The following is a 10,861-nucleotide window of genomic DNA, read 5'->3' as shown; positions in this document are numbered from 1 at the left end:
TTTTTCCCCTGCCTTTATCTTGACCCACAAACTTTCTCATCTTCTGTTTGCTCCATCTTATCAGGAAGGGTAAGAGAGACAGCAGTTTGGCGGGCATCTGGCAGTCAACCAAAGTCAACCCATTACATTCAAGAACAGAAAAAAATAAACAACACAAAACTGAGAATCTCATCCTCTGCTTTCCCAAAAAATTTTTCCTTTTTTTCCCAGCAGAAATGTCTCAAAGGAGAAATGAAATCAGTTCAGACAAAGTGAGACAAATTATTTGCATGCCAATTCTCACATCAGTTAACAGAAATTCTCCTATTTTTTCAGAACTTTTAGCTCAGCATCTTTTGATATTATTTAATATTATTAATTTATTAAAATTCTAATTAGAAAAAAAATTGATAAGATTTTATTATAGTTCCCTGATTGCAGTTAATAATTCAAGATGACTATTTATAAAATGTAACATTTTAGAATCGTAGCACAGAATTATATATGCTTGAAAGGCAACATTATATGTAGAGATTTTCAAGATCTTTCATTTTTTATTTTATTTTTTTAAAGAAGCAGCATTATGTAGATGATGACTTGTTTTCAAGGGGCTTGATGAAGAACTCCAAAATATTGATTGATGTATGTTAGGAAACCACTACCTCCTTGCCTTTACATCATGTAAGCTTACATTGAAAATAAATAAATAAACAAATAAACTCTGAGATGCTTCACTTAGCCATAGCTTACTTACATAAACTGTGGAAAAAAACTTTAAAGAAGACCTAAAAATGTGTAAAGCTCCTGGAAACAGACTTCAGGAGTTAATCTATCTCCACCTAGTGTTAAAAGAGGAAATCACCAGAGGTTTAGTACTGTTTCAAAGTAAGACATGCATAGAAAAAGAAAAAAGAGCCTTAGGGGAAGGATAGAATTTTATTTTTAATTGATTTTTTGAGCAATATGTAAAAATTGAATATTTTCACAACGCAAAATCATTGTTCCAGTACATGGAAACTCCAGAATGTAGTAAATAGAAGAGTGGACATGAAATGTATAAAAAGTTAAGAAATAGAAATAATAATAATTAAAAAAAAAAAAAAATAGTCAATGGTCAAGCTGAATACTAAGAATTTCCTGTAGTTTTGATCTAAAGTTTTAGAGTGATATTTCAACCTACTAATTTTCCAAATATTACAAAAAGTAGCCCATACTTTACTTCAACAAATTTTGTATATTTAGGAAAAAAAAAAAAAAAGTTATTGGATAATGTTAGGGAGATTATATGGAAAGATGATGCAGACTGCTGAGCCAAAGCTATATTCCTCAGCTGACTTTTAAATTTTGTACCGACAGGGAATAAAATGTCCCCTGCTTAGTGACTTCTGTGAAGCAAGGACTGCAGGAAAAATAATTAAGCATTTTTACAAAATTCAAGAATATCCAGAGTACTGCATCCAGCTCTGGAGCCTCCAACACAAGAAGGACATGAAGTTGTTGATGCAGGTCCTCAGGAGGTCCAAGATGATCAGAGATCTGGAGCCCATCCCCAAGAGAGACAGGCTGAGGGGGCCAGGGCTTTGCAGCCTGGATAAAAGAAGGTTCTGGTGGGGACCTTATATCAGCCTTCCAGTACCTGAACTGGGCCTACAGGTAAGACGGAGAGGGACGTTTTAGCAGGGCATGTGTCTCGCTCCAATTTATAGGAGGGAGGCAAGGTTCTTTGATATGTGTATACCCAGCGTGAGATTAAGAAGCAACGGTTCAAATGTTGGTTCAACCAGTTTATTAAAATCCTAGCTGTTTTAGGGAGATGGGGAAAGGAAGGTAGGCAATAGGAAAAGTAGGAAATATAAGCAAGGAGTCTCTGTAGAGAGCAAAAGAGATAGTCACCACCGTGGGTCCAGCGAGGTACACAGTAGGCCCGTTGATCTCAGGAACTCGTCTGATCACATCAGGGGATGGGAGAAAGCCAGGAAGCTCCACAGCAAGCCGGCCTCATTGTGGGGGTTCTTCCAAAGAGGTTTTCCCCTCAGGGAATTCTCCGTCAAAGGTGTCTTTGGGAGTTTGTCTCCAAAGTCCCCAGTTTAGTGAGGGCCTTTTATCCCCCATTTCTGTGGGGTTGTTTTTCTTCTTCTTTTCACTAGTGTTTAGTGTGACATTCCTGGCCCACAGATAAGCCAGCAAGGAGGGGGGTCTCTGTTGCCAGACACAAGCTTTATTGCCTTCTGCATTGGTCTGCTCCTTCAAGCAGCACCCCTGAAAAAAGACTGCTTATCCTGTTTTTGCTTATCTTTGCAATTGTAAGCAGAAATACTGTGGCACAATAACACCCACCATTCACCCTCCTAGATAGTTAGCAGTCACCAGTCAGAGTCTTATCATCAGAAAGGCTTCACGAAGCAAGCTTTGAGTCAACAAAAGAAAAACATTTCTAGCAAGCTTTGAGACAACAAAAGAAAAACATTTCTGTCCTTCACAGCATATAATGACAGCACAAAAGGAAACAGTTTTAAACTGGAAGAGGGTAGATTTAGAGTAGATCTTGAGAAGATATTCTTTACTGTAAGGGTGGTGAGACACTGGAACAGGTTGCCCAGCGAGTTGTAGATGCCCCCTCCTTGGAAGTGTTCAAGACCAGGCTGAATGAAGCTTTGAGCAATCTGGTCTAGAGGGAGGTGTCCCTACTTGTAGCAGGGGATTGGAAACAGGTGCTCTTCAAAATCCCTTCCAATGCAAACCATTTTATCATTCAGTGAAAAGAATAATGCAATACCAAATTAAAACAAATAAGTAGATAGATAGATAGATAGATAGATAGATAGATAGATAGATAGATAGATAGATAGATAAAATTATTTGAGGATATGCATCATAAAGCATCAGAGAAAAATAACAGTCTTTGGGGATGGAGGGAGATATTTCGCATTCAGATGTGGGATATATGTGAACTACAATTTATTTGTATATTTCTTCCTTTCCCACTCCCAAACCGCTGGTTAGAAACTCATAATTTTCTCACTTTAATTTACTTTTGCTTATTTTTTTACAGAATAACTACTACTATTGCTTAATCTCTTTATTGCTTACCTATGCTTTGCTACACATGATTCTAAATTAAAAGCTGTTTTGACTGCCAATGCAAGAAGTCAGTATGAAATGAAATATCCAAATGATGTACTTTACACACTATGCAGTGCTCAGTTACAGAAAACTCAATTTTCAGTAACATAGTGAGATTTATTTGGTAGGTGTGTGGTATTTTACTCATTTATATTTGTGCTGTAATTTGAAACATCATTGTACACTTCAGTTCAAATGCAATGAGAACTTTCCTCTAGTAATGTATCTATCTGCTGTATGTGCTTCTTACTCCCATTTTCCAAAATGAACAGACAAAATTCTAAAAATATTTTATTTTTTTTTTTTACCTATTCCTTTATACAAAAATAAAAGCAAATTTTCTTAACAATGCTTATATAACCGGCTTTGGGATCACAGTTCATTACCAATACTTTACTGATAATATGAGTCCTTCTCTAAATCTTTTGTTAGCTGCCATATTTACAAGTAGTAAAATGAGTAGTCTTCTGAATAAAGTAGTTGGAGAAAAAGACAGTCATCATAAGATCGTGCTTGATCAGTTCCTTACTGAAATTCATAGTTATTTGAACTGTTTTTATTAGTTGAGAACCATTGAAAACACTTGCATTTCAGAGGTATAGGAATAATCCTTTATATGAGAACAATCTCTTTGTAACAGAGCATGTCGAATTTTTAATCCTGGTATTGTAATTGAATACAGTGAATACTTCATTGAGAAAGAATGAAAATCAACAGGCTTGCATAACTTTAAAAAACTTTGAACTCTCACTGAATTCAACTGCTTAAAAAGAAATTCTTACTATACAGAGAGCAAAACCGAGCCTCAGAGATCTGTTTTGTCATGGTACTAATGGCTACCCAAGAAACCCCATAAGCCAGTAAAAGTGGCAGAGATGCTTAACAGGCACATTATTGTTCTAATTTAGTCTTCAAGAAGCAGTGAAGCAAATTTCAAAGACACTATTGTTTGCTGAAAAGGAGACTCAAGATTTTCTAACATACTATGATTTTACCTTACAGTGGCATTTACACTTCTGTTTGCACAAATATATGCACTTCAAATCAAAATTGACTCCAGAGACAAATGTAAAATTAGAACTAAATCCAAAAGTCATCAAAATAGGCACTGGCACTTTGGTTTTTATGTTCAACCTGCTTTATACCAAGCATATTTTCATGCACAAAACAAAAAACACATATTCATATATATACCAGAAATACCAGTCATTTATCTCCATTTCTCTTCTTACCATTAATTCCTATGATAAAGAATGAATGAGAGGCAATTGTGACAGAGCCAATGAATTTTCACAGCAATTTTGTTATGTAGATAAAAACATAAAACTTTTTTTTTTTGGATTTGTATTTCCCAATTTAAAGGGAAGGAGAAAGACTGAATTAAAGCCTTTTTGCAGGATCTATTTCTGTTTGCTCTGTATCTTCTCCATACAAATATCCTGTCTGGAAAGCATTAGTTCAACAACTATGAACACTGGTCAAAAAACAGAAACCTGCATAGTTAATAAGGCTAATAGTTTAAAATCAGAATATCTTTCAGAGATTTTACTCTTACATGATGAGGAAAAAGGTATTAAATGTTATATAGAAGAAATGAATGAATAATAGTAGGTAAGTCATTCTTTGAATACGAATTTTCTTTGAAGCTTGCCGTATTCATGTGCTCTTTAAATGTAAGGAAATGCATTAAAGATTATTTGGTTTTGTTTGTAGAAATTACTGTATTGTTCCTCAACAAAGAAAGGATGGAACTAGCAAAAACTTTACAGATGGGAACTGGATACATTTTGTTCATAACATTTTTCATTTTAATTCAGGTGAGATAAATTATTTGTCATGTCAAAATGAACTACCTCATTAACACAAGCACCCCAGAATTTACAACTATTGAAAAAATGCAGACATTATAAGAGAAAATTCAATTTGTCTGCAACCTAAATTGTTCTCTGAGAGTGCTCATCTCTGACCATTTGCTACAAAGGAACTGAGAATACTTCCATTCAGGGAGATGATTCCCAATTTGGATGAGCAGCTATTAGTTTCTGCAGCCAAAGTTCATTCTAAGGAAACACAGGTGAATGAAGTCAGTGCAGAAGCAAAGAAGGAAACAAAAAGAAGGTACACAATAAACAAAAGTTATGATGTCATTACACTGAAATAACTAGGGAAAAAAAAAAAAAAAAAAAAAAAAAAGCAAGATTAATGAGGCCTAGATTCCTAGATTTAGCCCACTTAACTTGAGATTGCCTGGTATGTTAGGAGCATCAGTCACCCTAGGTTGCCTCCACGGAAAATCAAATTAGAGATAAGAACCTTCAGAGGGCAGTTTATCCCACCAAATACACATCTCACTGTTAACTACAGGGAAAACCTCTAGCTCCTGGCAAGGGTATTTTATTCCTGTAGGTACATACCTGAGCTTTTGTAAGAGAGGGAAGAAATAAAAATAAGCATGACACAAAAACTGGTAGCTGGGAAATGAGTTCACCATGGAAGAGGAAAAAGAAAAGAAAAAAAAAAAAATCATAGAGAAATCTGAAGGACTGAAAGAAAAACAAGAAATCACAAATAATTCAGAACAAGGAGATACTTTTTTTTTTAAATGTTAATTTTAAATGAGCAGAGCTAGCACTAATTGCATGCATTATGAAGCCATGCTGCTTTTATTACTGTTTTTCTTCTTTTTATTTTGCAGTAAACTAGAATAGTTCTGGTAGTTGGCTAACGTCTGTTTATATATCACATGTAGTCCCCTGACATGTAAAGTTCATGGTGCTTTGAATTATACTGGCACTTGTAATATTTAAAATACTTAAAATTATGTCAAGAAAAATTACATCCATTAAGCCAGACAAAATTTCTTTAAAGACCTTTGGTAAAGTCCCAAACCCTACTAAAAGCCAATGTCAAAATTACAGTGAATTATTTTTATTTTCAATATGGATACTTATTCACAACTAAAAAAAAAAAAAAAAAAAAAAAAAAGTGAGAGGTAGGTATTCAGAAAATGAGAAGGCATATTAAACCCATTTTTAAAGTATCTGCAAGGATGTAAATAAAATGGACTTAAAAAAATAATTTGTTTGTTATTTGTTGAACAGTGTACATCTTGTTAAGTAAATGGCTAAAAAACTCCAGTTAAACAGGGAAGCAACCTTTGATTTGGAAGTTGTGCAACTACAAAGTGCTGTTAATATACACAGGTTATTTAAGATGTTAAATGAACCATAAAGGGCAGATGACAGAGACAAATAATCCTCTCCCTTAAAGGGCTGATTTTCATGGACTGGGTCTCCCTTTCACATTGATGCAATGTGTGACATCGTAAGACCTGGCTATCACTTTCTACAAATGGCTTAACCTTCAGCTCTGTATGGTCTGTCTAGTACCATATCCTGTCAATTAAAGAAAATCAATATCTGGCACTTCTATGCTGAAAACATGGAGACCTCTTCCACCCCACTTCCCCACCCCACCCCCTTTGGAGGAAAGTAATTAGCTCAGAAATGCTTCAGGCAATAATTAACCAAACTAGACTTATTAAAAACACTTGCCTACAGCATTTTTCCTTCTCAGAGGTGTTTAATATCTATTGCATAATTTCCGAAATGATTTAGATTTAGGCATTTCAGTATTTAACAATACTATAATTAACACTGTTTGACTGGTTACTCTGGTACACAATAAATTATTCTCAAATCACAACACCTTAGTGAACATTTAGACATCACATTCATTTATTTCAGTCTACAAAGAGAGAAACGTGGATTATTTGATTCAGAAGCCTCTGATTTGTATTACTATTCAATACTCATGAAGAGGGGTGACTGTACTGCCTATTACCATGTGAATAACAGATAATGGATCTGATTCTACAACACATCTGCACGCAGAATTCACACTTAATCCACTGAGAATTCAGCATGAGAGTGGAAAGCTAAACTCCTTGAACCTAAGGGAGTTCTGGCATTGCCTTTAGAAGAAACAGGAAGTTACAAAACTCTTTTATACTGAAGCTCAAAAATGTGTCCGGTATATTGAAAGCTTACCTCATCTCATTCAGTGACACAACAGAAAAATGTATGGGCATAAGCAAGCAGTATTATGGCTAAACAGCTGACTGGAAAACAGGAGTAAGAAGATGGAGCAGTAACTGCATATTCATATTTTTCATGACCAGTTGTGGAATTATCATTCAGTCAAGACAACAGCATTTACTCAATTTTGAATGCATTCTTGCTGAAGATCTCAAATACATGTAAATGCACTGAAGCATCAAGACCTCCATCTACAGTTTTGTTGTTTTTTGGTCACTGGAATATTGTCATGATGAAGGCAAAAAAAAACCAAAACTTTATATTTCAGTTTTTGTAGGTCTTGAGATATGCTCATACTCAGTGGACAGGACTAAGCCCCTGCCACCCTTCTTATGCAAGTGATTTACAGAAGAGAAGAAGAATTACATGAAAAGTTGACTTTGGGTTTTGAATTTTGACATGCTTGTATTTGCTGATTATAAATCCAAATTTCATCATTAGAAACTTTATTAAAAACATTTTATTAGTATATTTACATTAAAAAAAAAAAAAAAAAAAAAAGGAAAGAATAATCCGATATCCGATATCCCAATTTTGTAACGAAACAAAGATTTTGTCCTCAGAGAGCAGTGAAACAGAAACTCCATATAGAGCACTATATTTTTATCTCTTCTAATTGAACTGCTTGATGGATAAAATTAGTTTTGTACATAACCTATCTCCTCCACTGCCTTGTTAATTTCATCAGCTTGAAAACACACTTAAACTCTAAAATAAACCTATAGAATTTAACAGTGCTAGATTACTTTCTATGTTTTATAGAAGGTATGTCATCCATTTAACAATGTAAAGATGGCTAGTCAAGTAAAGCAAACATAAAACCATGGTGATTTACCCTACAAAGCAAAGAGAATACATATGGGAATGGAAATGCTTGAAACTAAAACAGAACAGAGTTGTCTTTTATTCACCTATCAATTTTTAAATACAAAAGTACAAATATTATAAGTTAGAAATCAGAAGGTAAATTGCTTTCAAGGAATTATTAATTGCACTTAAAATATCTGCACTAACTATAATGGAAGACTTAGAACAGCTCACCTACGACTGAGCCAGTCAAAATTGAGACAGGAAAAATTCTATTGTTGCTGTCTAGTATTCAGGTATACTTAGATTATAATTTAGATTAGGTCAATTTTACAAATTTACTTATTTCACACTAGATCTTTTGCTCCTAAAATTCCTTTTATATGATAATGCCATATCCCTTGCATCACATTTTGACTTAACTTGTTCAGTTTTTTATCGGAGAACTCCCAGACATCAACACACACATTCTTTTAGTAATGTGAATGCATTCTTATTCCTTCTACATATTTAAGTCATAAAGGTTAATTCAGATGCAGTACATTAGGCTAGATTTGTGAGGGGTTTAATGAGACAACGATCTAATTCAAAGTATTATTCTTTGAGGCTATTTATTTATTTATTTAAAGTTGAGCTTTAGTAGGATAAAAGTTCTAATAATGCCATTAATTATTTATTATAAAAAATGCTTCCAAGGAAGTATTCATTCAGTTCTCATGATTTATACAAGTTTGTAAAACAAAATAACATTGAGTATATATTTATCTTCTTTAAGATAATAAATATAAATTCAACATGAGGAAAACACAGCAGAGAGAAAACATGCAGTCACTTAAAAGTATTGTAAAAGCACCTTATTGATGTTCACCAAGGTTCAAAATAAATTGCTAAAGGTGTTTTTAGGTGCTTTTGTTTTTTTGTTTGTTTGTTTGTTTAAATCCAAGGTTACAAGAAAAAGAAGCCAAATGGTCCATATTATTATTTAATATTGGTTACAATCTCATGAGTAAATGGTAATTTTACCATGAAAACAGTCTGATTAATTTTCCATTTACTCCCATATTTTGTATCCCTTCAGTAATATTATGTATCCCTTCACCTTATTTTTGTTCTTTTGACTTTCATGGATTGTTTATCACAGAAAGTTTGATTCACTGTTGCTAGTGCTACTCTTGAGTTCACTGTAGACCTGAATCAGGATACTATTACAGCCAACTAACTCAATTTATAACATGTGGAGGGAAGTGTAAAGAGAAAACTGAAACCCCAACTCTTTGAAATCACTGAGTGTTTGTATTTGTGTCAGAACTCTGGTGTCTTAGAAGGTACAGATGCAGTCAGACAACTTCTACAATACAGGGTTGTTTTCTATCCTTTATTTAATTTCTTTGCAAACCTACTTCCTGTGAAGGACATATTCAGAGCTTTGATTATCTAACTCTATAAATGCTAGGAAGCTCTGCATAACATTGAGGGGAAAATAATAATAATAATAAAATAGTTAATAATAGTCAAAGAGTACAGGATGTGAGACAGTTGACAGAATCCAGAGTAAGGACTCAATGCAAAGTGATGGGAGAACATAAGGAACAATAACATTAGTATGGATACTACTTATAACCGGATGACCGCAGGTCAGTTTACTGTGAAGCAATCATATGACCCTATGCATATACAGGTAAACTGCTCAGTCTTATAACTGCAACCATTAGCACAAAAGAGAAGTTTATTATCACTATCACGACTGTCAACTGAAACCTTTTGGAAAAATAAGGTTACATTCTTGTTATCTTTGTAAATTGTCTGCTGTATTATATAGAAAGATTTCCAGTAGAGTTTCCCTGAATTTATTGTAAAATTACATTCACATAAATTTATTATGAAACAGATAACTTTCAGATATTTTCAACAGAAAAAGCATTCTACAAGTATATAATCTGAATCTCTGTAGGTGATGTTTCAATGGCTTAAAATCTTATATTTATTTTGTTTGAAGATATCTCAAATTTAGCGTTTCAGATTTGTTTATAGTTTACATCAAGTTCTGAACAAGTTGTCTGAAAACCACACAATAATTGACGAATGTTCAGGGGATTTAGAGCATCCTACATAACAAATGACCTTGTTTGTATCAGTGGAAAAGTAACAGAGCACATGTATGAGTTCAAAGTATTGACATTTTCTCTGACATGTTAGTGATGAGAGAAGCAAATGGGAAAAAAAAATAAATAAATAACTAAAATAAAAAATTAGATATTGACTCCTTTCTCATTCCTGCATAGTCTTTAATTAGATTTAGATCATGAACAATGGTAATATATCTTGTGGTCTGAACAATGTCTACATATATATTAAAGAATTAGTCAAATTGAGTAACTAGATATAAACTAGAAATAGATGTTTGTAATCATGTTGCAAAATTTCTTAAAAATTACATTTTTTTAAAAGAAGTAGAATGCAATATGGGAAAATGCTCATAAGGTTACATTTTTAAATATTATGAATCGGCTCTGAAACAATGCATAAATAAAAGTGAGTTGAGTCAAGTGCTTGCTCTATGAAAAACAAACAAACAAACAAACAAACAAACAAAAAACAACCCAAAACATCAGAAGTCTAATTTAAATTAATTTTTTTTCCTTTTTCCACCCTTCTGTCTTATCCAACACCATTGGATAAGCAGTCTGACATGCCTTTGTTGTTTTATTTCAGGAGGCCATTTTGTTGTTATTTAAAACAAACGCTTAAAAAATCTCCATTATATTAAATTTATGAATTAAAATAACTGAATACTATGATTTTTTTCATTTTATTTTGTAGTGATGTAGAATAGTACTGAAGTATACTCAAAGACC

This window comes from Excalfactoria chinensis, chromosome 1 (assembly GCF_039878825.1).
Source record: "Excalfactoria chinensis isolate bCotChi1 chromosome 1, bCotChi1.hap2, whole genome shotgun sequence".
NCBI classification, from domain to species: Eukaryota; Metazoa; Chordata; class Aves; order Galliformes; family Phasianidae; genus Excalfactoria; species Excalfactoria chinensis.
Note: the sequence above shows the minus strand (reverse complement) of the source record.